This window comes from Somniosus microcephalus, unplaced genomic scaffold (genome assembly GCF_052327205.1).
Source record: "Somniosus microcephalus isolate GS21.2 unplaced genomic scaffold, FLI_Smic_1.0 unresolved_chr1, whole genome shotgun sequence".
Taxonomy (NCBI): domain Eukaryota; kingdom Metazoa; phylum Chordata; class Chondrichthyes; order Squaliformes; family Somniosidae; genus Somniosus; species Somniosus microcephalus.
This window is the reverse complement of record NW_028225179.1, coordinates 141116633-141142566: the sequence shown is the minus strand read 5'-3', so window position 1 is coordinate 141142566 and position 25934 is coordinate 141116633. Positions and strand designations below refer to the sequence as shown.

At 47.5% G+C, this 25934-nt stretch overlaps 1 pseudogene; it reads left to right on the top strand.

The window, feature by feature from the left end:
- The first annotated feature begins 2503 nt into the window (after positions 1-2503).
- Positions 2504-25934, top strand: part of LOC147096039 (valine--tRNA ligase-like) — a 75546-nt pseudogene continuing 52115 nt past the window's right edge.

Sequence of the window (25934 nt, the reverse complement as noted above, 5' to 3'; positions counted from 1 at the left end):
CGCAGATCGCACCGCGCCCAGGCGCTAGCCGCTTCGCGCCCCACTTCTCCTCCTAAGGCGCTAGCGGCTAGCGCTAACAACTGAATTTCGAGGCCAAAGGCTCTTTTTAGAGCCACAATATCTCTGCATAGACTGAAGCAACCATTTTAATCCATTCATTTCGCAATTCGAAAAAGAAAAGTTTAAATGGTGAATATATTTAAGAAGGAGATAGATAGATTTCTGGACAAAAAAGGCATCAAGGGGTATGGGGAGAGAGCGGGAATATGGTATTGAGATAGAGGATCAGCCATGATCATATTGAATGGCAGAGCAGGCTCGAAGGGCCGAATGGCCGACTCCTGCTCCCATTTTTCTATTTTTCTCTGTTTCTACCAGTGGAGCCAGGTAGTGCTCAAGAGGGAACCAGATGCCTATTGGGAAGAGCAAAATCGGGTGTTGTACAAGATTTGACCAACTTTGGGACAGCGGCAAAATGAGTGTAATAGTCCTTTATAGCTCCTGCACATTGTCAATGTCTTACAATTGAAATTCAGTGAAATCTCCCACTAACATAATCTCTCTTCCGCCAGAGCTATTTTCGTCGCTATCAGGTTTCCTCTCAAATCACTTTACCTGTGCCGTTTTTGGCATTTCATTCTCTTTTCCCAGAAATCAGGTTTCCCAGGGCTCTGTCCTCTATGACTAGATTACTGAAGGTTTTCTAGACCCATCAGTAAGAAGTATTCTCTGAAACCCATGTTACACGAAGGGCTCATAAAAACTCATAACATCCTGGAGTAAAAACTACACTTTAAATCCCTTCAATCAGGATTCTGCCCTACCCACATCACCAAAACAGCCATTAACAAAGTCATGAAAGATTCTCTCAGACTGTCTCAGATCATTCTTGTGTTTAAATCTCTCCTTGGCCTCTTCTCTCCCCCAGCTCTACAACAACCCTCCAGACTCACTGTTCCTCTAAACCTGTCCACTTCTGTATGCCTCCCCTCCCCTCACCCCACCATTGATGGTCGTGTCTTAAAGCACATCAGCCCAACAATCTGGAATTCCCTCCCGAACTCCTCCACCACTCGCTCCTCATTTAAGACCCTCTTTAAAATCCAGCTCTTCATCCCTCCTAATATCTCGTTCTTTCGCTCCCCGTCTATTCCCCAGCCCCTTATTCTTCCGTTATTTTCGATAATATAAGGATTGCTGAATTCAACCTCCAGAATAAGCAAAGGGAGATTTAATGAAGGAGGGAGGCTGCTTTGCTACAATACAATATTGACTACACTTCATTGGCTGTACTACGCTTTGGGGTGTGCTGAGGTCGTGAAAGGTGCTATATAAATGCAAGTATTTCTTTCTCTGATTCTCTGCATTCTGCAATACGATTATAAACAAACAGATCGGCCCCAATGGCTTAGTGATTTACCAAACTTGCATTTAGATTAATTGGGGTCAAATTACTTCAATACTAAGGCAGGAATTGCGCCAAATAAAACTGAGCATTCGTCTAATTTCAGAATAACTTTCTGCAGAAAATACAATCAGATTTATTTGCTACATTACAACTGTGACTACACTTCAAAAGTACTTTATTGGCTGTGAAGCACTTTGCGACGTCCTGAGGTCGTGAAAAACGCTATAGGAATGCAAGGGGAGATTTAATAGAGGTGTTCAAAATCATGATGGGTTTTGATAAAAGTAAATAAGGAGAAACTGTTTCCAGTGGCAGGCAACCAGAGGACACAGATTTAAGGTAATTGGCAAAAGAACCAAGGTGAGCTGATTTTTTTTTTGCACAGTGAGTTGTGATCTGGAATACACTGCCTGAAAGGGTGATGGAAGCAGCTTCAACAATCTATATAAATGCAAATACAAAATCAAAATACTGCGGATGCTGGAAATCTGAAATAGAAACAGAAAATGCTGGAAACACTCAGCAACATCTGTGGAGAAAGAGAGAGAGAGAGAAACAGAATTAACTTTTCAGGTCGGTGACCTTTTGTCAGAAGTGAGTTCTTTCGTGAGTTCCGACGAAAGGACATTGACCTGAAATGTTAACTCTGTTTTTCTCTCTCTCTCCATAGATGCTGCCTGAGTATGCCCAGCATTTTCTGTTTCTATATAAATAAGAAAGAAAGACTTGCATTTCTATAGCGCCTTTCATGGCCACCGGACGTCTCAAAGCACTTTACAAAGTCAATGAAGTATTTTTGGAGCGTAGTCACTGTTGTAATGTGGGAAACGCGGCAGCCAATTTGCACACAGCAAGCTCCCACAAACAACAATGTGATAATGACCAGATAATCTATTTTCATGATGTTGATTGTTCTTTATAAATGTGAGGCTTTCTTTGTAACAGAGAGGAGCGAGAGGGGCGGGGCTTCCTGGGCGGGGTCGTGGCCGAGCGGCAGGTTGACTCGATCTCGTCCGCCTTCCGCCCTTATAAACAAAGTTGCCGCCGTGGCTCTGCCACAAGTTTGCGCGACGTCCATCAGCGCGGACTTGCCCGATGGCCGAGACCATCCCTGTTAAAGCGTATGCCCCCGCACCCGCTCCTCTTGATGCCACCGCCAAGAAGAAGGCCGCCTACCGGACGCAGAAAGGAAGCGCCGCCACCGTGGTGGCCAAGCAGATCCTGGAGGCGGTGGCCGCCACCAAGGAGCACCTGGCGGCCCCCAAGCTGGGCGCCCTGAAGAAAACCATCTCGGTCTCCAGCTATGAGCTGGAGAAAGGTGCCGCCATCTGGCCCAATCAGTCGACCAGCACTTTGGCCAACAAGGGCTCGCTGGTGGAGAGCAGCGCCGGCACCTCCTCGGCCTCCCTGCACCCGGACCGAGAGGCGGAGGAGGAGTAGGGCGAGGAAGGAAAGGCTGAGGACGGGGCCGAAGGAGGCACCAAGAGGAAACCGGCCGCCAAGAAACCGGCCTGCAAGAGGGCGGCGGCTGCCAAACCTGCTGCCCACAAACACGCCAAGAAGTCGGCGGCGGCCAAGAGCCCCCGGAAGGCCAAGCCCAGAAAAGCCCCCAAGCGGCCCTCAGCCTCCCGGACTGTGGGGCGTAAGCGACGGGCCCCGAAGACGAGGTAGACGGGGCAGGAGCGGCGAACCGTCTCAACACTAAATAAAAGGCTCTTTTCAGAGCCACTCACACATTCACAAAATAAGGAGCTACATACATTGATTGATCTCCCATTTCGCCCTCCTCCATTCTCACCTGCATGGGATCACATTTTTGTCGACTGGGTCTAGTTATTCAGAACGATACAGAACTAAGAATGAAGAGGCTATGTAGGCCATCGTGCCTGTGCCAGCTCTTTGAATGAGCTGTCCAATTAGTCCCTTTCCCCCGTCAAGCATTTATCCAATTCCCTTTTGAAAATTACTGATTCTGCTTCAACCATCATTTCAGGCAGCGCATTCCAGATCGTCATAACTTCAGTGTAAAAAAAAATCTCCCCCTCTGGTTCTTTTGCCAATTACCTTAAATCTGTGTCCTCTGGTTACCTGCCAGTGGAAACTGTTTCTCCTTATTTTATCAAAACCCATCATGATTTTGAACACCTCTTAAATTGCTCCTTAACCTGCTCTGAGAACAATCCCAGCTTCTCCAGTCCCTCATCCCTGGTATCATTCTAGTCTCTTCTGCACCCTCTCCAAGGTCTTGACATCCTTCCTAGAGTTGGACGCAGTACTTGAACCTGTACCAATCTCATTTCTATGCGGGACGTGTTCTTTCTAGTTTTACCTGCAAACAAAGTTCATAATTATGTCTATTTTTCTTTAACCAAAAAACTAAAATAATGGTCTTTGATTATCTTTACCCAGAGAGGACAGAATCCATTTGGTTAGAGTTGAGGAGCAAAAAGCATATGATCACGCTGTTGGGGGTATTCTATAGGCCTCCAAATAGTCAGAGGGGGGTAGAGGAGCAAATCTGCAGGGAAATCGCAGAGATATGCAAAAGCTTTAGAGTGGTGATATTGGGGGACTTTAATTACCCAAATATTGATTGGGATAATGCTAGGGTAAAGGGAAAGGAGGGGGAGGAATTTCTCAAATGTGTTCAGGAGAATTTCCTTGACAAATATGTTCTTGACCTAACTAGGAAGGAGGCATTGCTGGATCTGGTGCTGGGGAATGAGGTGGGCCAGGTCGACCAAGTGTCTGTGGGAGAACACTTGGGTACGAGTGATCATCGTTGTAAGGGTAAACCGGGAGAGCTTCTTCTCCCCGAGCCGGTCCCTCTGATATAAAGGGTCGACGTCCGCCTTATTCCCAATCAATCACTCGGAGTCCGGAGGTTCATTCAGTAAAGCAACTTTATTTACAAGCCGGCAGGGAAGACACTCATCCTGGGATGAATGCTCTCCGATCATTGAAAATCTCCTGCCTTATATACAGGTTTTGTTCTGAGTCATGACTACTGTTTGCAATTAGGTGCATTACACGTATACATTTCTTTCATCATGCAGTTGGCTTTGGGTGCAAATTTTTGTGACCTGTGTGCATTGGTCTTGTGGCCCCATACGTTATCTCTCAATACATTCCTCAGTTAGTGATTCACGGTTTGTGCACTTTGGCCACGACTACAGCAGACTTTCCTTCTGGACATTGTTCATACCAATTCCTTATATGGTTGGATATATGCTCTGTTCCTTAATCCCCTCATCTTAGCTCTTTTTTAACCCTTTCAGTCCCCTCTTTTGGTCCTGATTAATCCCTTTTAATCATTGACCAACCCAATTATTTCTCCTATTATGGTGACCTGCCGGGGTGGTGATCAAATCCAACCCATTGGGTCACCTTGTTTATATAATCATATTATCCTGATTTCTATGCCCCCTACATCCTTTCCATCAACATATTATTCACCTAAATACATAGGTTATAAGCATTAATGTTATTAGTACTGTACATCCATTAAGTAGGTCTTTCTCCCAAGCCTTCGCTCGTTTGTAGTAATAGTCCGTCTGCTCGATGGGAATCTGCCCAGGAGGTTTCTGTAACAATTATCACCGAACAGCATACATCACTACTTTATCAAGGTCATATACATTTCTTCCATTTCTTTCTTTTTTTGTTTTCTACGTTTTTTACAGGCGGCACATGCTGCTATTCCTAGTCCTATTGCTAAAGCCAATTGTTCTATCACTAATATGTGAGAAGTAATGCGGATCCATGGGTGGATGTTGACATTCATCCCCCAATTCCACAGCTTCTCATACCATGGGACTTCCTGTAGTTCTACTTCTATGTCCCTTTCTAGTTCTCCAAAGTTCCTTTGCAACATTACGTATTGTTTCATCATTTTACTTAAGCCCTCTGTTATTTCTTGCAGATCCTCTTGCAGGCAAGGTATCGGAGCCCCCACCGGATCTTCACAATTGACCAATTTGTCCATTAAACTATCTGGCACAGTTAGTTTCATTTCCTCTCTTAACTGTACATACACCAATCTCATGTGTCCAATTGTCACAGGGATCTTTGGTGTGAAGCAGAAGTTAGGCATTGTGATTACACATACAAGGTTACTATATTGTTACTCAGCCTCTGTGGTGGCTGTGGTGTATGTGCCTTTAAGAGCCCCAGGTGTGCGTAATGCCGGTAATTGCCACTTGGGCTATATAAGCCTGTGTATTGTGTATATCTTTTAGAAACCCCCCCCCCCAGACTTTGCTTAGTAAATACCTATGAACCAACTCCTGTCTTCAGTGTCTTTATCAACACACGGACACTACAGTGGCGACGAAGTGGAAACGGACTTATCTGCAATTCGGCAGCACCTCAAGGACATCGATTCCTCCGGCGTCCAGAAGACTCAAGGAAGTGAGAGAAGCTGTCGTTTCACCAGCTGGCCAAACTGGTGGCAGGTACTGTAAGATTCGAAATTTTCAGTAATTAATCACGCAAGAAAATAGGGTTAATAAGACAGTTTATTGACCAAAAGAAGCTTGTACAGATAAACCTTTGATAAAAGGGCATACAAAATGGCCGCTGGACCTAGTGATCAGTTTCTGGGACCATTTGATTTCTGTTACTGCAAGCCAGACAGGCTTGTGGATTGAGGACAGTAAGCCCGCGAAAGCCAATATCGGGAAACCAAAACTCATGGAACTGAGCATACATACTAATTAGATTCTAAGTACAGGACAGTCTTGGGTTACAGGATGAGGCCCATCAAGAAATGGGCGGACAATTGAATGAACACTTAAACCCATTTACTGTACAAAGGAAAACCATTTGACAGCCATCAAGGGCAATCTCCAGACCGATCAATATACGAACCGAGTTATGGTGACAAAGTAAAAGACATTATCGGCCCAGGAAGGTGAGTTAAGCTATCACCGGCTCCCGTTACGAGACAAAGCGCCCCTGCAGAGATTTCTGCCCGCCAAAAATATTACAAAGCATGGATTATGATTTGGCGGGAGATAAGACTGTCCCAAAAGGGTATAACTATGGATTTGAAAAGTCCATCAAAAAAGAGGACGATTACGACTACGATTACGCTTCGCTTCACCTCGACCGCTACGATTCACAGTTCATTTCTTCAGTACAATTCGTAACTTCGGTGCGGAACGGGAAGACGACGAGAAGACTTCGGCTCGGAAGCCAGCTCGGCCAGGCAAGGCCCGGTCACGACGGGAAGACGACGAGGGTGGCCCGGGTACTTTTGTCGGGAGATCATCGACGACCCAGGCCGAAGGAGAAGACACCCTCGGGAAAACGACGATCCAGGCCGGAGAAAAGGACACTCCGGGCCTAGCACTCCAGTGCCTCAACATCCCATTCGACCAGGAACTTCCCATGTGCAGTTCTACAACATCACATCGGTGACAGAGTCTTCCATGGGCATCCAGTTCTTAAAGTCACGTCGGTAACGGATTCATCCATGACGAGCGCGCATCAAGACTGTATCTGCTGCTCCATCGCGTAAGAAAAACAAACTGCGCCAGAAGTTTCCAAATCCACGTGACGACGGAAAGCTGTGCCAAAAGGCTGTGAACCCCTTTTTGCGAATCTGAAAGTGGTGAGCATGATCCCGAGTTCCTCAAGTCGAAACTTAGTTTAGGTCTAGGGGAGGGGGTTAAGGGTAATCGTAATGTGTTTCCCCTTTTACGATGTGCCGTGTGTTCCCCATTTCCATAGAGTTAAGTTTATAGATATGTGCATGATTGTAGTTATTTTAATCTGTGCTTATGACATGTATTTTACAATGCTGCAAACTGTTCAATAATAAAAGCCTCCATTTCGTGCTATTCAACCTGGTCTATTGAGTTTTTCTCTGCACTACAGTTCCCTGCACCTAAGTCCAAGGTCTAGAACCGTGGGGAAGAGTGGGTCGAACCACTCAAGGGTAATTATTGCACGAAGCCTGGTAGGAGACCAGAACGAGCAAGAGAAACCCCCTACAGTACTGTGCTAATCCTTCCTGGGCGTCAGGCTGGGGCTCCAGTGGCGGGCTCTACAGCTGAGACAGGCAGCGAAATCGGTGGCAAGCAATAACGGACTGGGAGGGAGCACTCGGGAGACGGCCGGCGCAGCAAGCAGGTCAGCGTTCAGACCTCCGGCGGGAACGAGTCTCCAACAGTAAATTAAAAAAAATAAAGAGAACGGAAACCGCAGTAAACAGCGTTGTTATCGGCAGCAGCGGCGGGAAAGCATGGGAAGCACCATATCTTTGCTACAGAAAAGAAAAAAAAAGCGCGGGAAGCGCCATATCTTTTCTGAAATGCCTAAGTCTGGCAATATTGATGCTTTTGATAGTGAAATAGAGCCTAATTTTGGCAATATTGATGTTTTTGATAACGAGATAGAGGATTGGACCACATATGTGGAAAGAGTGGAGGTATATTGCACCGCAAATGGAATAGAAGATGAAAAAAAAGCTTCAGTGCTTCTGGATCTAATGGGCGCAAAGACATACAAGCTGTTACGAAACTTAATCACTCCAGCCGAACCGATGGACAAGAATTTTGAGGAGATTGTTGATACCCTACACTGCCAATTCGAGGCAGGACTGGCAGATTCTCTGCGAGACAAATTTATCTGCGATCCCCTAAGTATAGAAACACAAAAAAAGGTATCTTCTGAGAAAGATTTAACACTGGACAAGGCTTTCAGTGCAATAGGAGCTGCAAAGATACAGCAAAGGCCACAGGACTTCGGCACCCATGAAATGACACGGGGTTTCGAGAGATGTTATCGCTGCGGCAGATCCACCCATGACCAGAGGGACTGCTGGTTCAAGGAAAAAGCATGCAGGCGATGCGGAAAGATGGGACACATTCCACGTGTGTGCCGATCTGAAAATAAAAAATCCACTAACGGGAAAAGAATCAATAAGGAAAAGCACAGAAAGGTACAAATGATGACGGACAGTAGCTCCAAAGACCAGAAGAATGATAGCGACTCCGGGAACAAGAGACTAAGCTCTCTCAAATTACATAATGTAATTGCCAAAGAAGATTACCAGACCATTTGGGTTACCCTCACAATAGCAGGGTCCCCAGTTAAAATGGAGCTAGATACAGGATTAGCTCTGACCGTCATAAATCGACGGGATTACGAGCGGCTATTTCCGCATATACCTTTAAAAGATACATCCATTATCTTGAAAACATATACGGGCAGAAAGTATACCCCAAAGGATAAATAAGGGTGCCTGTTGTATACAACGGCAAGGAAATACAGAAGTTGTATTTATACATTCTACAAGATGGTGGTCCACCGCTGTTGGGACGTGAATGGATCAGAAAAATACGTTTAGACTGGCACTCCATTCAGGCACTGACGGTGACCAGTAAGGAAAAAAATGACGATGACGTCATACCTGAACGATTGAAAGACATCTTGGCCAACGCCAAGTAAGTATTTCAAGAGAAACTAGGAACCTTGAAAGGCATCACCGCCTCAATAAAAGTGGAAGATGCAGCAATTCCCAAGTTTTTTAAGGCAAGTCCGGTGCCATACGCAATTCGTCCAGCAGTCGAGGCAGAGCTGGAGAATTTGGAAAAGGCAGGCGTATTATCTAAAATAGATTGGAGCGAGTGGGCAACACCCATCGTCCCAGTCATGAAGAAAGCATTGAAGGGTGATGGATCTGAAGAACAGAGAAAAATTCGCATCTGTGGAGACTTCAAGGTGACTGTAAACCCAGTCCTTCACACGGTACAGTATCCTCTTCCGAGGATAGAAGATATTTTCGCCTCACTATCCGGAGGGAAACGTTTCACCAAAATTGACTTGGCACAGGCATATCTACAGATGGAGGTTGAAGAGGCCTCTAAAAATTATCTCACGATAAATACAGACAAAGGTCTGTACCAGTACAATCGACTGGTTTTCGGAGTAGCATCCGCTCCAGCTATCTGGCAAAGAGCTATGGAGCAAGTCCTCCAAGGGATTCCGGGGACTCAATGCTACCTAGATGACATCCTTGTAACAGGAGAAAACGACAACGAGCACCTTGCCAATTTAGAGCAGGTGCTCACTAGGCTGAGAGAACGGGGCCTACGAGCAAATCGCCCCAAGTGCGAATTTTTCCGAAATCAAATATCATATTGTGGCCACATAATAAATAAGGAAGGGTTGCATAAGTCACCTGAAAAAATTGAGGCGGTCATAAAAGCCCCAGCACCTGAAAATGTTTCACAATTAAGGTCGTTCCTGGGATTAATAAATTACTATCATAAATTTTTACCGAACTTATCAACTCTTCTACACCCTCTTAATGAACTGCTACAAACAGGAGTAATTTGGAAATGGAACGAAGACTGCAAAAATGCCTTCCATAAATGCAAAGACTTAATCACATCCAAAGAAGTTTTGGCTCATTACAACCCATCACTGCCAATCAGACTGGCGTGCGATGCATCCCCTTACGGCATAGGAGCAGTATTATCGCATAAATTCCCTGATGGCTCGGAACGGCCGATAACTTTTGCGTCACGCTCATTGAACTCAGCTGAGCGTAACTATGCCCAAATCGACAGGGAAGCACTCAGCCTGGTATCGGGAGTAAAGAAATTCAACCATTACCTACACGGACAAAAATTTACCTTATTGACTGACCATCAACCCCTCATCTCCATATTCAACCCTAAAAAGGGTGTTCCCATTATGGCAGCACAAAGGCTACAGCGGTGGTCCCTTTTTCTAGGGGCACACCAATACAGCATAGAATACAAAGGATCCAAACAGCATGGGAATGCTGACGGTTTATCGCGCCTACCGTTGCCAACAGTAGAAGAGGCACCTACAGTAGACCCAATGGAGATGTTCCACTCTACCATAGTGGAATGTCTACCAGTAACAAATTCTGCCATTGAAAGGGAAACGAGAAATGACCCGACTCTTTCACGGGTCTACGATTTAACAGTGAAGGGATGGCCAGCACATGGTGAACCATTGTTGCCAGCATTCTCGCAAAGAAGAGAACAGCTGTCAGTGTGCCGAGGAACCTTGATGTGTGGATCCAGAGTGGTGATTCCACCCAAACTCCAGGATAAAGTGCTAAAGGAGCTTCACGAGGGGCATCTGGGTGGAGTGAAAATGAAGAACCTAGCCAGGGCGTTTGTATGGTGGCCAGGTATCGATGGAGACATCGAAGAAATGACCAAGAGCTGCCTAGGATGCCAGAAGGTCCAAAACGCTCCACCACAAGCCCTTCTACATCCATGGGAGTGGCCCTCATCTCCCTGGCAAAGGGTACACATCGACCTTGCTGGTCCATTTATGGACTCAATGTTCTTAATCGCGGTTGATGCACACTCCAAGTGGCCGGAGGTAATAAAGATGTCCTCCACCACCACGGAAAAAACCATCACAGTATTAAGGAGCATATTTGCCAGGAATGGGCTACCAGAACAGATCTGTTCTGATAATGGACCGCAATTTGTGTCCAAAGAATTCAGAAAGTTCTTAAAAAACAATGGGGTTAAGCACTACACATCCGCCCCATACCATCCCGCCACCAATGGATTGGCTGAAAGGTTTGTCCAGACCTTCAAGAAGGCCATAAAGGCCATGGGTAATGAACACACAAAACTTCAGCACAAGGTGGATAACTTCTTATTCGCATACAGGAATGCAACACATATAGTTACCAACCAAACTCCCGCCATGATGTTCTTCAATAGAAACCTAAGATGCCAGCTGGATTTGGTCAAGCCCAACATCAAAAGGGACATGGAGAATCGGCAGTTTCAAGGCATGAATGAAAGGCCAACTAGAACCTTCCAGATAGGTCAACAAGTTTTGGCCCGGGACTACCGTACCGAGAAATGGCAGCCTGGAACTATCTGCACACGACTAGGACCACTGATGTATACCGTGGACATCGGAGAAAGCATAATAAGGCGCCATGCTGACCAAATCATAAAGTCAACCGAAAAGGGACAACCTACACCACCACTCTATACATCTAACGATGAAGTAGAGACACTCATATCTACCTCCGATCCGGTGATAATGGAACCCGATGAACCCGACACTGGCATTCAAGCCGAATCAGCCTTGCCAGAAAAACCTACTACACCACCAGAAACTACTACACCCCCGAGTTATCCGGACCGAGTCAGGAAGCCTCCTGAGAGACTAACTTATATTAATTAATTACAGCAATGTATATTATTTTGCATATAACATGTAATTAATAATTACTTAAAATATGATGTACTGGTTAGCTAAAAGGGGAGGAATTGTGGTGTATGTGCCTTTAAAAGCCCCAGGTGTGCGTAATGCCGGTAATTGCCACTTGGGCTATATAAGCCTGTGTATTGTGTATATCCTTTAGAAACCCTCCCCCAGACTTTGCTTAGTAAATACCTATGAACCAACTCCTGTCTTCAGTGTCTTTATCAACACACGGACACTATAGTGGCCATACAATACTCCCCTCTGCCTCTATATCCCGAGTGGGTGTGATGGTGATCGACATGTGATAATTCCAACATGCACCCCTCTGTCTTATTATAGCCACACTCATCCTTAGGGCCTTCTCCTACCGGATGTGGGCATATCGTAAGCGTACCTTTCCCTTGGCATCCATTTAGGGAGACTCCTCTTATAGTACCATTCTTCCTGGTGGCATAGGTATCAATTGGATAGTATTGGAGATATGTCTCACCCCTCACTATGCCTATGTTTGTTACCTGGTACTGTGGGTATGGAGTCGTGTCCAGTCTCACCATTGGTATCATGAGTACCATGCCTATCATTGCTGTCACTTCTGCTTTGCATTTTTGTATCACTGGATATACTCTGGTCATCCCCTTGAGGGTACAAGCACTCAGAGGGCCTGGATTCTGGCTCAGGCCATAGAGCTGTTTGCTGTTAATCCAGTCTGGTACCTCACCTCATTGTATCTGTGCCAGATTGTGTTTTAACTGTCAGGTGGTCCATTGGCCATAGGCATGACACAAGCCTCTCCCTACCCCATCTTTTGCCTGTTCCTCATCTCTATGGTTTAGTTTGTTGATAGTGCTAGCATGGTTTTCTATAACTTTGATTCCCTTGAGTAATGTTCTTATCGTATGTTCTCCCAACTCTGATTCTTGTTGAACCAAACCAGTTTCTTTCTCTAAAATCTGTTGTATTACCCTTTGTAATTGTTCCACACTACTCTGGACTCCTTGTATATCTAGGGCATTAATGAATGACATCCCTGTATTTATTCCCGTGAGTACATCATTTCCTAAGCCACTCTTAATTCTTTGGTGTAATGCAGCATGTCCCCTGAAACTACTAGCCCCGGTTGCATCAGCAGCCTGGTTAATTACATTCCTTATCATATATGCATACAACTCTCTAGTCTTAGTAAATCTTTCACAATATCCTGGCCATTGTAACATGGTTAAGTTCATTAGTACCGGTACAATTTTGTGTCTCACATTATCATACAATTGTTCTCCCTCGGTAAATAACACCAGTCCATTTTTGGGCCCAGGCGTCAATTTCGGACACCTTCGTTCTTCAGGCATCATTGTGATTGGGGTGTTGTTGGTTCTAGGGTTACTCCTTGTGGTGTGCCCCTTGTTGTTGTTGGTTGCGGTGTTGTAACGGCGTGTACAATAGTCCATCTTATGATATCGTCCGTGCAGCTCAGGACATATCCTCCCCCTACTTGACCCAACACCTGCCAGTGTCTATTACATCTTACCATATCGCTGGTATCTGTCATTCTACAGGGTCCGCATGGTCGTTGGTCCAAGTTCACCCAGATACCGTTACACCTGTAACATCCTTTTCCTTGTTTTACACACTTGTAACATTGTGATATAATGAAGTTCCTCGTGGAGTCTCCACTCGGGGATCTTAGTTTGCAGTCCATTTCTTCCAGCCCATTATTTGGAATTATAAGTGTTGCCATCAGAGTAGTTATAATAATCCATCTCACTGGATCCATGTTTATCTGTAATTTAAACAGAGATCTGGTCGTCTTCCGAGCTCTTTCCCCTAGAGGAGAGGGTGAATGAGGGTCTTTAGTGTTAAATGGTTTCACCTGGGTCCAGTGCTTCTATGGCATACCCGCCAGTTCCTGTAGACAAATACACGTATCACTTGTCATTAATACAGTATATGGCCCCATCCAACAGGGTTCCATTCCCTTTCTTCCGATAATTTGCGTCAGTACTTGTTGACCTACTTTGGGCAGCTCATTTCATTTGAGTCCAGGATTTTGTATTTCTAGATCTTTAATCTGTTGCTGGTTCCTCACTTCTTTATTTAGTGCTTGTACCTCCTGATTTAGTTGCACTAACTATAAATACTGTGACTACAAGAGCAGGTCAGAGGCTATGTATTCTGTGGCGAGTGTCTCACCTCCTGACCACCCAGAGCCATTCTACCATCTACAAGGCACAAGTAAGGAGTGTGATGGAATAATCTCCACTTGCCTGGATGAGTGCAGCTCCAACAACATCCAGGACAAAGCAGCCTGTTTGATTGGCACCCCATCCACCACCTTAAACATTCACTCCCTCCACCACCAGTGTACAGTGGCTGCAGTGTGTACCATCTACAAGATGCACTGCAGCAACTCGCCAAGGCCTCTTCGGCAGCACCTCCCAAACCTGCGACCTCTTCCACCTAGAAGGATAGCAGGCACATGGGAACACCACCACCTCCAAGTTCCCCTCCAAGTCACACACCATCCTGACTTGGAAATATATTGTCCAATCCTTCATCGTCGCTGGGTCAAAATCCTGGAACTCCCTACCTAACAGCACTGTGGGAGTACCATCACCACACGGACTGCAGCGGTTCAAGGCGGTGGCTCACCACCACCTTCTCAAGGGCAACTAGGGATGGGCAATAAATGCCGGCCTTGCCAGCGACGCCCACATCCCATAAACGAATAAAAAAAACAAGCCACTGTGTTTTAAAAAAAAAAGTTTCCTCATCTTCCCTCCGGTTCTTTTGCCAATTATCTTCAATCTGTGACCTATGGTTACCGACCCTCCTGCTAGTGGAAACAGTTTCTCCTTATTTACTCTATCAAACCCCTCATAACCGCCATTAAATCTCTCCTTTATTTCCCCTTGATCCCTGCATTTTTTCCCTTCAATCCCCCCCATCCCCCTTTTCCCCCTCATCCACTTCCCCATAAGAATTGAATCCAAGACCTTTCAATTTGCCACAATGCTGCATCGGGACATCTAAGGCCATCCTTTTTATAACGCGTGTATATTTGAGGTGATTGTCATTCGCCAGCAGATTTCCAGAATGGAGCAACTTTTCTGAAGGCTGAGATGTGGGACCTTAAATCGAGCAGTGTGGCAGAGCCCAGCACAAGGGCGGCATATACTTAGAATTAGAGCTCGGCCGTTCAGGGGTGATGTCAGGAAACACTTCTTCACACAAAGGGCAGTGGAAATCTGGAGCTCTCTCCCCAAAAAAGCAGTAAGGCTGGGGGGTCAATTGAAAATTTCAAAATTGAGATTGATAGATTTTTGTTATGTAAGGGTATTGAGGGTAATGGAACTAAGGCGGGTAGATGGAGTTAAGATACTGATCAACCGTGATCTAATTGAATGGCAGAACAGGCTGGAGGGGTTGAATGGCCTCCTGTTCCTATGCTGACGGTTTTCTCCCCTATATTGAAAGTGTCTTCCCTTCGTTATGCAGGGCAACAGCAGCAGCAGCGGGTGGTCAGTCCGGAGCAGGCTGTGGTCAGTCCGGAGCAGGCGGTGGTCAGTCCGGAGCAGGCTGTGGTCAGTCCGGAGCAGGCGGTCGTCAGTCCGGAGCAGGCGGTGGACAGTCCGGAGCCGGCTGTGGTCAGTCCGGAGCAGGCGGTGGTCAGTCCTGAGCGGGCTGTGGTCTGTCCGGAGCAGGCTGTGGTCAGTCCGGAGCAGGCTGTGGTCTGTCTGGAGCCAGCCACGGCCGTGGAGGAGCCGGTGAAGAAGACGCCAGCGCAGCTGAAGAAGGAGGCGATGAAGAAAGAGAAAATGGAGAAGTTCCTGCAGAAACAGGACAAGCTGAAGGAGCAGCAGCAGAGGCAGCCGGAGGACAGTGTGGGATGGGTGGGGGAGGGGGTCTGCGGGAGGTCACTCTGGGGGGTCAATGGGAGGTTAGTGTGTGGTGGGTCGACGGTAGGTCACTCGGGGGGGGTCAATGGGAGGTCAGTGAAGGGTCAGCAGGAGGTCAGTGTGTGGGGGTCAGTGGGAGGTCAGTGTGTGGGGGTCCACGGGAGGTCTGTCAGTCTGGGGATCTGTGGGGGGTCAGCGGGAGGTCAGTGTGAGATTGGGGGGTCCACAGGAGGTCAGTATGGGGGTGGGTCAGCGGGAGGTCAGTGTGGGGGTCAGCAGGTCAGTGGATCATTGCCGCCAGTTTGGTCTTCCAGAAGAGCCCAAACTGGCGGCAATGACCCAGTGACCTCCTGCTGACCTCCCGTTGACCCAGTCAGCTACCTGTGTTAAAATGGCTCGGCGAAGAATGCCAGTGCTTGCACAGCGCTGTGAAGAGCAGTTACGCTGGTTGTCAATAAAGTGTAAGCTTCCCAAATTCATTTTGTCTGCCCTTTTTAAAATTTAAGCTGCTGTTGTATTTTAAAGCAACATTAGCGGCATTGCAGAAAACAACACGAGACAGCGGAGGTGGGGGGGGGGAGGTGGGGGGGAGCTAAAACAAAAGCAAAACACTGCGGATGCTGGGAATCCGAAATAAAAACAGAAAATGCTGGAACATGTTCAGCAGGTCTGGCATAATCTGTGGAAGGCCATCGATCTGAAAGTGTAACTGTTAAGCCAGGGGCCCTACTGATCTGAGATGATCTGATTGCAATTCTCTACCCCAGAGGGCCGCGGATGCTCAGTTGGTCGCGTATATTCAAAGCTTTCCCTCCCTATCCCCATATCCCTTGATTCCCCTAGAGTCCAAAAATCTATCGACCTCTGCCTTGAATATACTCAACGACTGAGCCTCCAAAGCCCTCTGGGGTAGAGAGTTCCAAAGATTCGCCGCCCTCTGAGTGAAGAAATTTCTCCTCATCTCAGTCCTAAATGGCCGACCCCTTATTCTCAGACTGTGACTCCTGGTCCTAGACTCTCCAGTCAGGGGAAAACAGCCTCTCAGCATCTACCCTGTCAATCCATTCAGAATCTTGTATGTTTCAATGCGATCACCTCTCATTCTTCTAAGCTCCAGATAGTATCGGCCCAATCTACTCAATATCACAAGCAGTCACTTCTAGGCTCATGTGGCTTAAATCCTTCGTTCCTCCATTTTAATAGAATTATTGATCAGAAGCAGTTGGATTTTTAATTTTTTCCCCCCCCCACTTGTGCAGAAAAAAGCTAAAGCAGAGAAGATGGAAAAGAAGGATCTGGGAGTGATTACGTATGACATTCCGACTCCTGCGGGGGAGAAAAAAGGTGAGGCGGAAGCAGCGTGACACGTCTGGTACCTGGCTAGCTGGGAGCATTAGACTGTTACTGGTACTGGAGCGATGGGGCTCTACAGGCTCTGTGCTCATCATTGCTTCTACATATCACTCTCTAATTTCTCTTAAACACACCGTCCTACCTGCTCTTCCTCCTCCCTGTTCCGCACTCTGTTGAAATTCTGCGCCGTCTCCTTTAACTCATTCCTCGCTCCCCCCTCTCCATTCTCTCCCTCTGCTCTGACCCTCCGCCCTCCCCCCGCCCCCCCACCACCTTAGCTCAGTGGGCAGCACCCTCGCCTCAGAGTCAGAAGGTCGTGGGTTCAAGTCCAGCTCCAGAGACTTGAGCACAAAATCAGGGCCGACTCTCCCAGTGCTGTACTGAGGGAGCGCTGCACTTTTGGATGAGACGTTAAACCGAGGCCCCGTCTTCCCTCTCGGATGGAGGTAAAAGATCCCACAGCCACTATTGGGAAGAGCAGGAGAGTTCTTCCCGGTGTCCTGAGTTGATATTTGTCCTTCAGCCGAGGGTGCCCCCTGCACTTCCTCCACCCCGCCCGCTCTCTTCCCCCCCCCGCTCTCTTCCCCCCCCCACTCTCTTCCCCCCGCCCTCTTCCCCCCCGCCCTCCTCCCACCCGCCCTCTTCCCCCCCGCCCTCATCCCCCCCGCCCTCTTCCCACCCGCCCTCCCCCCCGCCCCCTTCCCCCCGCCCTCTTCCCCCCCGCCCTCGTCCCCCCCGCCCTTTCCCTCCCCGCCCTCTTCCCCCCGCCCTCTTCACCCCCGCCCTCGTCCACCCCCCCCCCACCGCTGCCGCCCTCTTCCCGCAGTACGTCCAAGCAGCCTGGTACTCCTGGTGGGAAAAGCAAGGATTCTTCAAACCCGAGTATGGGGTAAGTGCAAGGGTCCGATGCTGCGCGGTGCCATCACTAAGTGTGGTGAAGCCGAACTGTGCGGCCAGCTCTGGAACATCCAGCAGGTCAGTGGGCCTGGTCCGGAGGCCCTGGATGAGGCAAGGGGGAAACGGTGGGGAAATGAGCCTGTGTTCTGGCCTCTGACTCCGAAGGTTGTGGGTTCAAGTCCCACTCCAGAGACTTGAGCACAAAAATCTAGGCTGACACTCCCAGTGCAGTGCTGAGGGTGTGCTCCGCTGTCGGAGGTGCCGTCTTTTGGACGAGACGTTAAACCGAGGCCCCATCTGCCCTCTCAGGTAGACAAGGCAGTATTTCAAAGAAGAGCAGGGGGGAGTTATCCCCGGTGTCCTGGGCCAATATTTATCCCTCAATCATCCTTACAAAAACAGATTATCTGGTCACTGTTGTTTGTGGGAGCTTGCTGTGCACAAATTGGCTGCCGCGTTTCCTACATTATTACAACAGCGACTGCACTTCAAAAAGTACTTCATTGGCCGTAAAGGGCTTTGGGAGGTCCAGTGGTCGTGAAAGGCGCTATATAAATGCAAGACTTTCTTTGATTGCTATCTGGCGCCTCCTAGTGGAAAATACAGGGACATCAGTTGAAGAGAGGGTCAGGCTCGCCTGTGACGGCCTCCACAGTTGGCCAGTCCGTTGACGCTCCCCAGCAACGCAGACTACTGGTCCCTTCGTATAACAGCAGCGAGTGACCGGTACCTGTGCAAAGTAAACCCAGAAGAATATTAGCTCAGAGGGATTTGTACTTTTTTTTTTACATAGAATCTACAGCACAGAAGGAGGCCATTCGGCCCATCGTGCCTGTGCCGGCTCTTTCAAAGGGAGATCCAATTAAACCCACTTCCCCCCGCTTTTTCCCCATGGCCTTGCAAATGTTTCCCCTTCATGTATTGATCCAATCCCCTTTTTGAAAGTCACTATTCAATCAGCCTCCGCCGCCCTTTCAGGCAGCGGATTCCAGAATTCGATGTGGAAAACTGCCCAGGTAAGTCCTGTCCACCAAAAGCAGGACAAATCCAATCCGGCCAATTACCGCCCCATCAGTCTACTCTCAATCATCAGCGAAGTGATGGAAGGTCTCATCGACAGTGCTGTCAAGCGGCACTTACTCACCAATAACCTGCTCACTGATGCCCAGTTTGGGTTCCGCCAAGACCACTCTGCTCCCGACCTCATTACAGCCTTGGTCCAAACATGGACAAAGGAGCTGAAATTCAGAGGTGAGGTGAGAGTGACTGCCCCTGGGCAGCAAGGCAGCATTATTCACAGAATCATACAGCATGGAAAGAGGCCATTCGGCCCATCTTGCCTGTGCCAGCTCTTTGAAAGAGCGATCCAATTAATCCCACTCTCTTCCCCATCGCCCTGCAATTTTTTTTCCTTTTCACCTATATATCCAATTCCCTTTTGAAAGTTACTATTGAATCTGCTTCCACCGCCCTTTCAGAACGCGCGTTCCAGAATATCTTAACTCCCTGTGTAAAAAAAATAATTCTCATCTCGTCTCTTTTTTTGGACTGTATTTGGAGGGTATTTTTGCGTGTGTGTGTGTTTTTATTTATAACGCTCTTGTGATGCACCTTGGGACCAATGTTCCCTTTAATTTCTTTTGGGGTGTGCGGCCCCTTTAAGGAGCTGAGCGGCGTGCTCAAAATACTGCGCATGCGCGGTCTTCCCTTATTTAAAAGCGGGTGAGCGGTTGTGGCGGGAGTCGCAGAGCGCGCGCGGCCGCCCGACTTAAAGGGAACGTAGAAGGCGCCACATAAATGCAAGTTGCTGTTGTGTAGCAGTTGAACTGAGGGTCAAACTGTTTTCTCTCTTGGTTCCCGCAGCGCGATATATCCGAACCCAACCCCAAGGGGATGTTCATGATCTGCATCCCCCCACCGAACGTGAGCGGATCTCTCCACTTGGGCCACGCCCTGACCAACGCAATTCAGGAATCGCTCACCCGCTGCTAATGCCCCCGCTGTGCGCCAGACTCGCCGCGCTCTCGCCCGCCGTCTCCTGTCTGCTGTTAGTGGCTGGGCCGGGGGACTGTCTGCAGGGCAGGGACTGGCTGAGTCCAGCCTCGGCATTCCCAGCAACGACCGGTTGCTCTGGAAACGCTTGGCAAGCTGATCAGCGCTTGAAAGGGAAAAGGCAGATTGGCGTTTGCAATGGGACCCTTCGCCAGAACTCCAGGCCGACTAGTCCTGAAAATAACTTTTCATTAATAATATTAGTTCTCGCATAGATATGAGTTCACACGAGGGGATCTGCCCAGGATCGGTTGCAGTGATTTGTGGAATGCGATGGTTTATAAAGTATGCCTGAAGTAATTATCCCCTCCACTTCCAGCAGAGCGCCTTCTATCTCTTTCCCTCCCTCCCCCACTCTCTCCAATTCCAATTCAAATGCTTTATTGGCATGAAAGTTTACAGAGAACCATATTGCCAAAGCTTACATAGCAAAAAGGTACAGTTTTCCAACATTCTGTAGGTGTCAATCGATTTGACATTTGTTGGGTACATACAATATTACTTTTAAACAATATTAATTTTAAACAGTCTTTCTACTTCATTTGGTACGTTCAATATTAATTTTAAGCAGTCTTACTTTTAAACAGTCCTCAGGTTGTGACATGTTACATATTTGGCCCCAAGGTATGGTCTGTCTCCTTCTCCCAGGACTAATCTCAATTTTGACAGGTCATCCAATTCCTTGAAATCGGGGGTTGTTTGGCTTAGCTTGTTGAATAATATGTTTCTTGATGTGTTGAATTTTTCGCATTTTAGGAGGAAATGCATTTCTGTTTCAACCTCGCCGGCCAGACATTGATCGCATATTCTATTCTCTCTAGGCTGCCAGGATTTCTTGTATCTGCCTTTTTCAATTTCCAGTTGGTCGCTTAGTCTGTACCTGGTGAGGGTCTGTCTCTGTTTTGTGTCTCTGATGGTCGTGAGGTAGTCTGCCAGTTTATATTCTCTTTTTAGGGCCCGGTAACATTCTAATCTGCTTTGGCTTTCGGTTATTTTGTTCCAATGTTCCAGGTAGGTTTCTTTGCATTGTTTAATGATTTGGTTCACTCGGATTGGTGTTTGGACGGCTGTGTTGGTCTGGGGCTGGTCAGGGTCCGGCTGAGTACTTAGTTTCAGTAGCAGCTGACTCGGGACTCTTTTCTGGGTTTAGCTCTTGGGTCTGAAAGGCTTTGAAATGAAGGGTGTCTGGGGAGCTAGATTTGAGGTGATTTAGGAAGTTTAGTGCTCGTTTTTGGATGTTTATTATCAGTGGGTATCTGCCTAGTTCGGCTCTGCATGCATTTGTTGGCGTTTTTCTTTGGGTGCGAAGGATGCTTCGGCAGAATTCTGCATGTAGGGCTTCTATTGTGTGTTTTTCCCATTTAGTGTAGCTTTGGTGATTTAGCGGGCCCCATACTTCACTACCGTACAGTGCAATGGGCAGGATTATGCTGTCAAATATTTTGAGCCAGATTTTGATTGGGATTTGGACGTTGTAGAATTTTCTTTTTATTGCATATAGGGCTCTTCGGGCTTTTTCTTTTAGTGCATTCACTGCTATGCTGAAGCTCCCTGATGCTGTAATAGTTAGACCAAGGTAGGTGTAGCTCATAGTGTGTCCTATAGTGGTATCACTGAGGGTAAACTGGTATTTGTTTTCCTGACATCTGGGCCTTTTTTGAAAAATCATGATGTTGGTTTTCTTTAGATTTACTGTTAGAGCCCAATTTTGACAGTATTTGTCGAGTAGGTCTAGTTGTTGCTGTAATCCCTGTTCTGTGGGAGACAGCAGAACCAGGTCGTCCGCATAGAACAGGGATTTCACTTCTCCATCCAGGAGACGGAGACCTGGTGACTCGCTTTGCTCCAGCATGTCTGCTAATTCATTTATGTATATGTTGAACAGGGTCGGGCTCAAATTGCAGCCCTGCCGGACGCCTCTTCTCTGGGTGAAGAAATCGGTGCGTTTGTCTCCAATTTTGACCCCGCATTTGTTTTTCAGATACATTGATTTAATAAGGTCATAGACTTTGCCCCCTATTCCACACTGAAGAAGTTTATAATAGAGCCCTTCGTGCCATATAGAGTCAAAGGCTTTCTTGAAGTCGATGAAACAGGCGAATATTTTCCCATTTTTTGTTTGGTGTATATGTTTTTCAATGAGGGTGTGAAGGGTATAGATATGGTCGGCGGTGCGGTGTTTTGGAAGAAAGCCTATTTGGTTTTTTCTGAGGATATTATGTTTGTTAAGAAAATCAAGTAATCTACTATTTAGAATGCTGCAGAATAACTTCCCTAGACAACTGTTGACACAGATGCCGCGGTAGTTATTTGGGTCTGATTTGTTTCCGCTTTTATATATGGGGGAGATTAGTCCTTGGCACCAGATATCGGGAAAACAGCCTGAGCGTAATATGATGTTGAATAGTTTGAGTATCGCACCCTGCATCTCCATATTGCTGAACTTTAGCATTTCATTTTTGATGTTGTCTGGGCCACAGGCTTTCTTTAGGTGGAGAGATTTTGTTTTTGTGGCCAGTTCTTTCCATGTGATTGTGGAGTCTAGAGGGTTTTGGTTGTCTTTAATTGTTGCTTCTAATGTGTGGAGTTTTTCTGTGACCTGATGTTGACTTGGGTTTGTTTTGTTTATTGGGATGTCTTTGTAGAGGTTTTCAAAATGTGTTCTCCAGATGTCGCCATCTTGGATTGGTAATGCTTGCAGTTGTGTTGTACTCTCCCTCTCTCTCTCTCTCTCTCTCTCTCTCTCTCTCTCTCTCTCTCTCTCTCTCTCTCTCCTTTCCCCCTCTCTCTCTCTCTCTCTCTCCTTTTCTCCCCCCCCTCTCTCTCTCTCTCTTTCTCCCCCCCTCTCTCTCTCTCTTCCTCCCCCCTCTCTCTCCCTCTCTCTCTCTCTCTCTCCTTTCTTTCTTTCTTTTTCTCCCTTTCTCTCTCTTTCTCTCTCTCTCTTCCTCCCCCCCTCTCTCTTCCTCCCCCTCCTTTCATTCACTCACTCACTCTGATGTAGGACATTCTTACTTCCTGAGGAAGCCTCTCAGCGAGAGGATTACTCCTGACGCGCAGTCACCTTTCCAATGTGGAGGAATGCCTGTTGGTGCACAGCAAACCATCTGGTTTTTCATGGTGTTTGATTGGGGGGAGGAACGTTGGCCGAGACGCTGGGAAACCCATCTGCTCTTCTTCCAAACAGTGCTGAGCGATCCTTCAATTAAACCTGGACCGTCTCATCTGAAAGGCGGTACCTCTGACAGTGCAGCACTCCCTCAGTACTGCCTAGATTTTATGCTCGAGTCTCTGGAGTGGGGACTGGAACCCACAACTCCCGAGGTGAGAGTGATGCCCACCGAGCCATGGCTAACACCCGAAGTTAATATAAAGTTAGTAACACTTCCCGACATGCAAGAAATGTATTTGATGTTTAATTATGAAGTCCCACAATGAAAGTTTTAGGCCATCTTATTTCATGAAGCCTCTTCCTCGTGTGTGAAATCCTCAGGTCTCTATTTCTTTCTCTCCTCGTTTCTTCTGCAGGAAAGGTGACCGTATTTACCATCAGTAGCGGAAGCTGGGATTGTCTTTGGACTGGGACCGTGCCTGCTTCACGATGGACACTGTGTACACCTAGGCAGGCAGGATCTACCCTAGGCAGGAATGGGAATAGCTCCCCGACTTTGGTCGTAATCCCAATGCGCATTGTGAAATTTTTCAAATCATTGCGGTAACATATGGACACACGAAATTAATGGGCAGGAAAAGACCAGTTTGCTCCATCAAGCCTGCCCCACACCTCATGGAGGCCGGAGCATCGTGACGAGACACTTCCTCGGTAAGTCTTTGCCGAGACACCGTGTGGAGTGTGGAGTTGATGTAATCAGAGTTACAAAGTGCTCCTGCATTAACCTTGTGGTCGTAGCCAACGTTCCCTTTAAGATGCGCTCTGTAAATTCGAAGGAATATTGGTCGTAAGCTGAAGGTGAAGCACCTCTTTATCAGCACATTTATTGTTTAATGTATTGCCGGTGTTGAAGGTTCATTTGGGTCTCCCACGGAGCATTTAATCATCGAGTCTCCCACGGAGCAATTAATCAATCGAGTCTCCTTTTCTCCTTCCGCAGAAACTGTCCGCAGTTGAAGAAGGTTTTATCAGACTGCACGATGGTGTGATCTATAGCAGCACGTGGCTGGTCAACTGGTCCTGCACGCTCAACTCCGCCATTTCTGATATCCAGGTACCGATGGGTAATTTGTCAAACTGTTCTGACGCGCTTCCTAATCTGTGCGCTGTTCCCACTCCTCTACATGGGCTGCAAGCTTCGCTGACGCAACTGTCAATAGAAACAGAAAATACTGGAACTGCGAACTGGTTGGTTAGCTTTCACTTGTCTTTCGCGTTGGCACTTGGTTGGGATGTTGCCCCTCAGCGTTCCTGGATCACCCTGGGAGCGCGGATCAGGAAATTCTGCAGCGCCAGCCCATGCTATTCTGATCGTTATGGTGCGAAACTGCTCTTTTTAATTTAGATTAACGATCTAACGATCATCGACATTACTTCCAACTTCCAAAAAAACCTGCATGGTTCCCCCTCCGACGGATCAGTGCTGCGAGTTACAGGGAGTCTGAGACCAGCATAGGAACAGGAGGAGGTCATTCGGCCCCTCGAGCCTGTTCCGCCATTCAATCAGATCACGGCTGATCTGTATCTTAACTCCATCTGCCCGCCTTGATTCCGTACCATTTAATAACCTTGCCTAAGAAAAAAAGATCTATCAATCTCAGTTTTGAAATTATTACGGTAATTGGCAGCGTTTTAGCGGGAGAGAGTTCCAGTATGTTTTCAATCTCGAGGGCTGGACAATCTCCGGCTTCCTGCAATATACAATATTCTTGTCAGTGATCAATAGAGCTTCTGATCAGAAATAATTCGATTTTGAAATACTGAAGTGTTGGGGGTCGGGGATGGGAAGTGGAAAGTGCGATCACAGGGAGGATGTCGAAGCTCACAGTCCTTCATACAGGAGCTTTTGGGATACACAATATGGGTAATTGGAGACTTACTTGGGGGGGAAAAGCTGACTTTGGACCTATGGTTCCCAAAGCTCTCCACCACTGGTTTTCTTCACCTCGTGTCTGGGTCTGTTGAAGACTAATTTTTTTTTTTTAATTCGTTTGCTGGATGTGGGCGTCGCTGGCAAGGCCGGCATTTATTGCCCACCCCTAGTTGCCTTTGAGAAGGTGGTGGTGAGCCGCCGCCTTGAACCTCTGCAGTCCGTGTGGTGATGGTACTCCAACAGGGCTGTTAGGGAGGGAGTTCCAGGATTCTGACCCAGCGACGATGAAGGAACGGTGATATATTTCCAAGTCAGGATGGTGTGTGACTTGGAGGTGGTGGTGTTCCCATGCGCCTGCTGCCCTTGTCCTTCTAGGTGGAAGAGGTCGCGAGTTTGGGAGGTGCTGCCGAAAAGCCTTGGCGAGTTGCTGCAGTGCATCTTGTAGATAGTACACACTGGAGCTATGACGCGCTGGTGGTGGAGGGAGTGAATATTTAAGGTGGTGGACGGGCTGCCGATCAAGTGTGCTCCTCTTTTGTTTAAACCAATAAAACAAAAACATTAAACAAATACACCCAATCCAATAAACCCCGAAACAAAACTTAACCCCTTAAATTAAAGTCTGGTTGTTTAAACCAACTACGCACTCCAGTCCCCGCGGCGCCCACCGGTCTCGAAAGAGCTCAAGCTCGCCGGCGGACACCGCGTGCTCCATCTCCAGGGCCACCCGGCCGCGAACATGGCCGCGGAAGAGAGGGAGGCAATCCGGCCGGACGACCCCCTTCAAGTGTGCTGATGGATAGAGATTGATTGCTATGACGAGTCAGCCTCTCGATTATCGTTGTATCGATGGTGGTCTTTTTCACACAAAGGGTGAGTGGAAAGCTGAAACAGCTGAGGGCCTGGCTGTCAATGGTGGGGCGAAGGAAGTGGGGTGGGTGGGGGTGGGGAGATGCACAAGCGGCCAGAATGGGAGGAGATCCGTTGTCTCGCCTTGTCTGAGATTGACTAACTCAGCACAGCCTTGTGGGTGAAAGGTTGGCCGAGCGTCATACTGAGGTGTGCTTC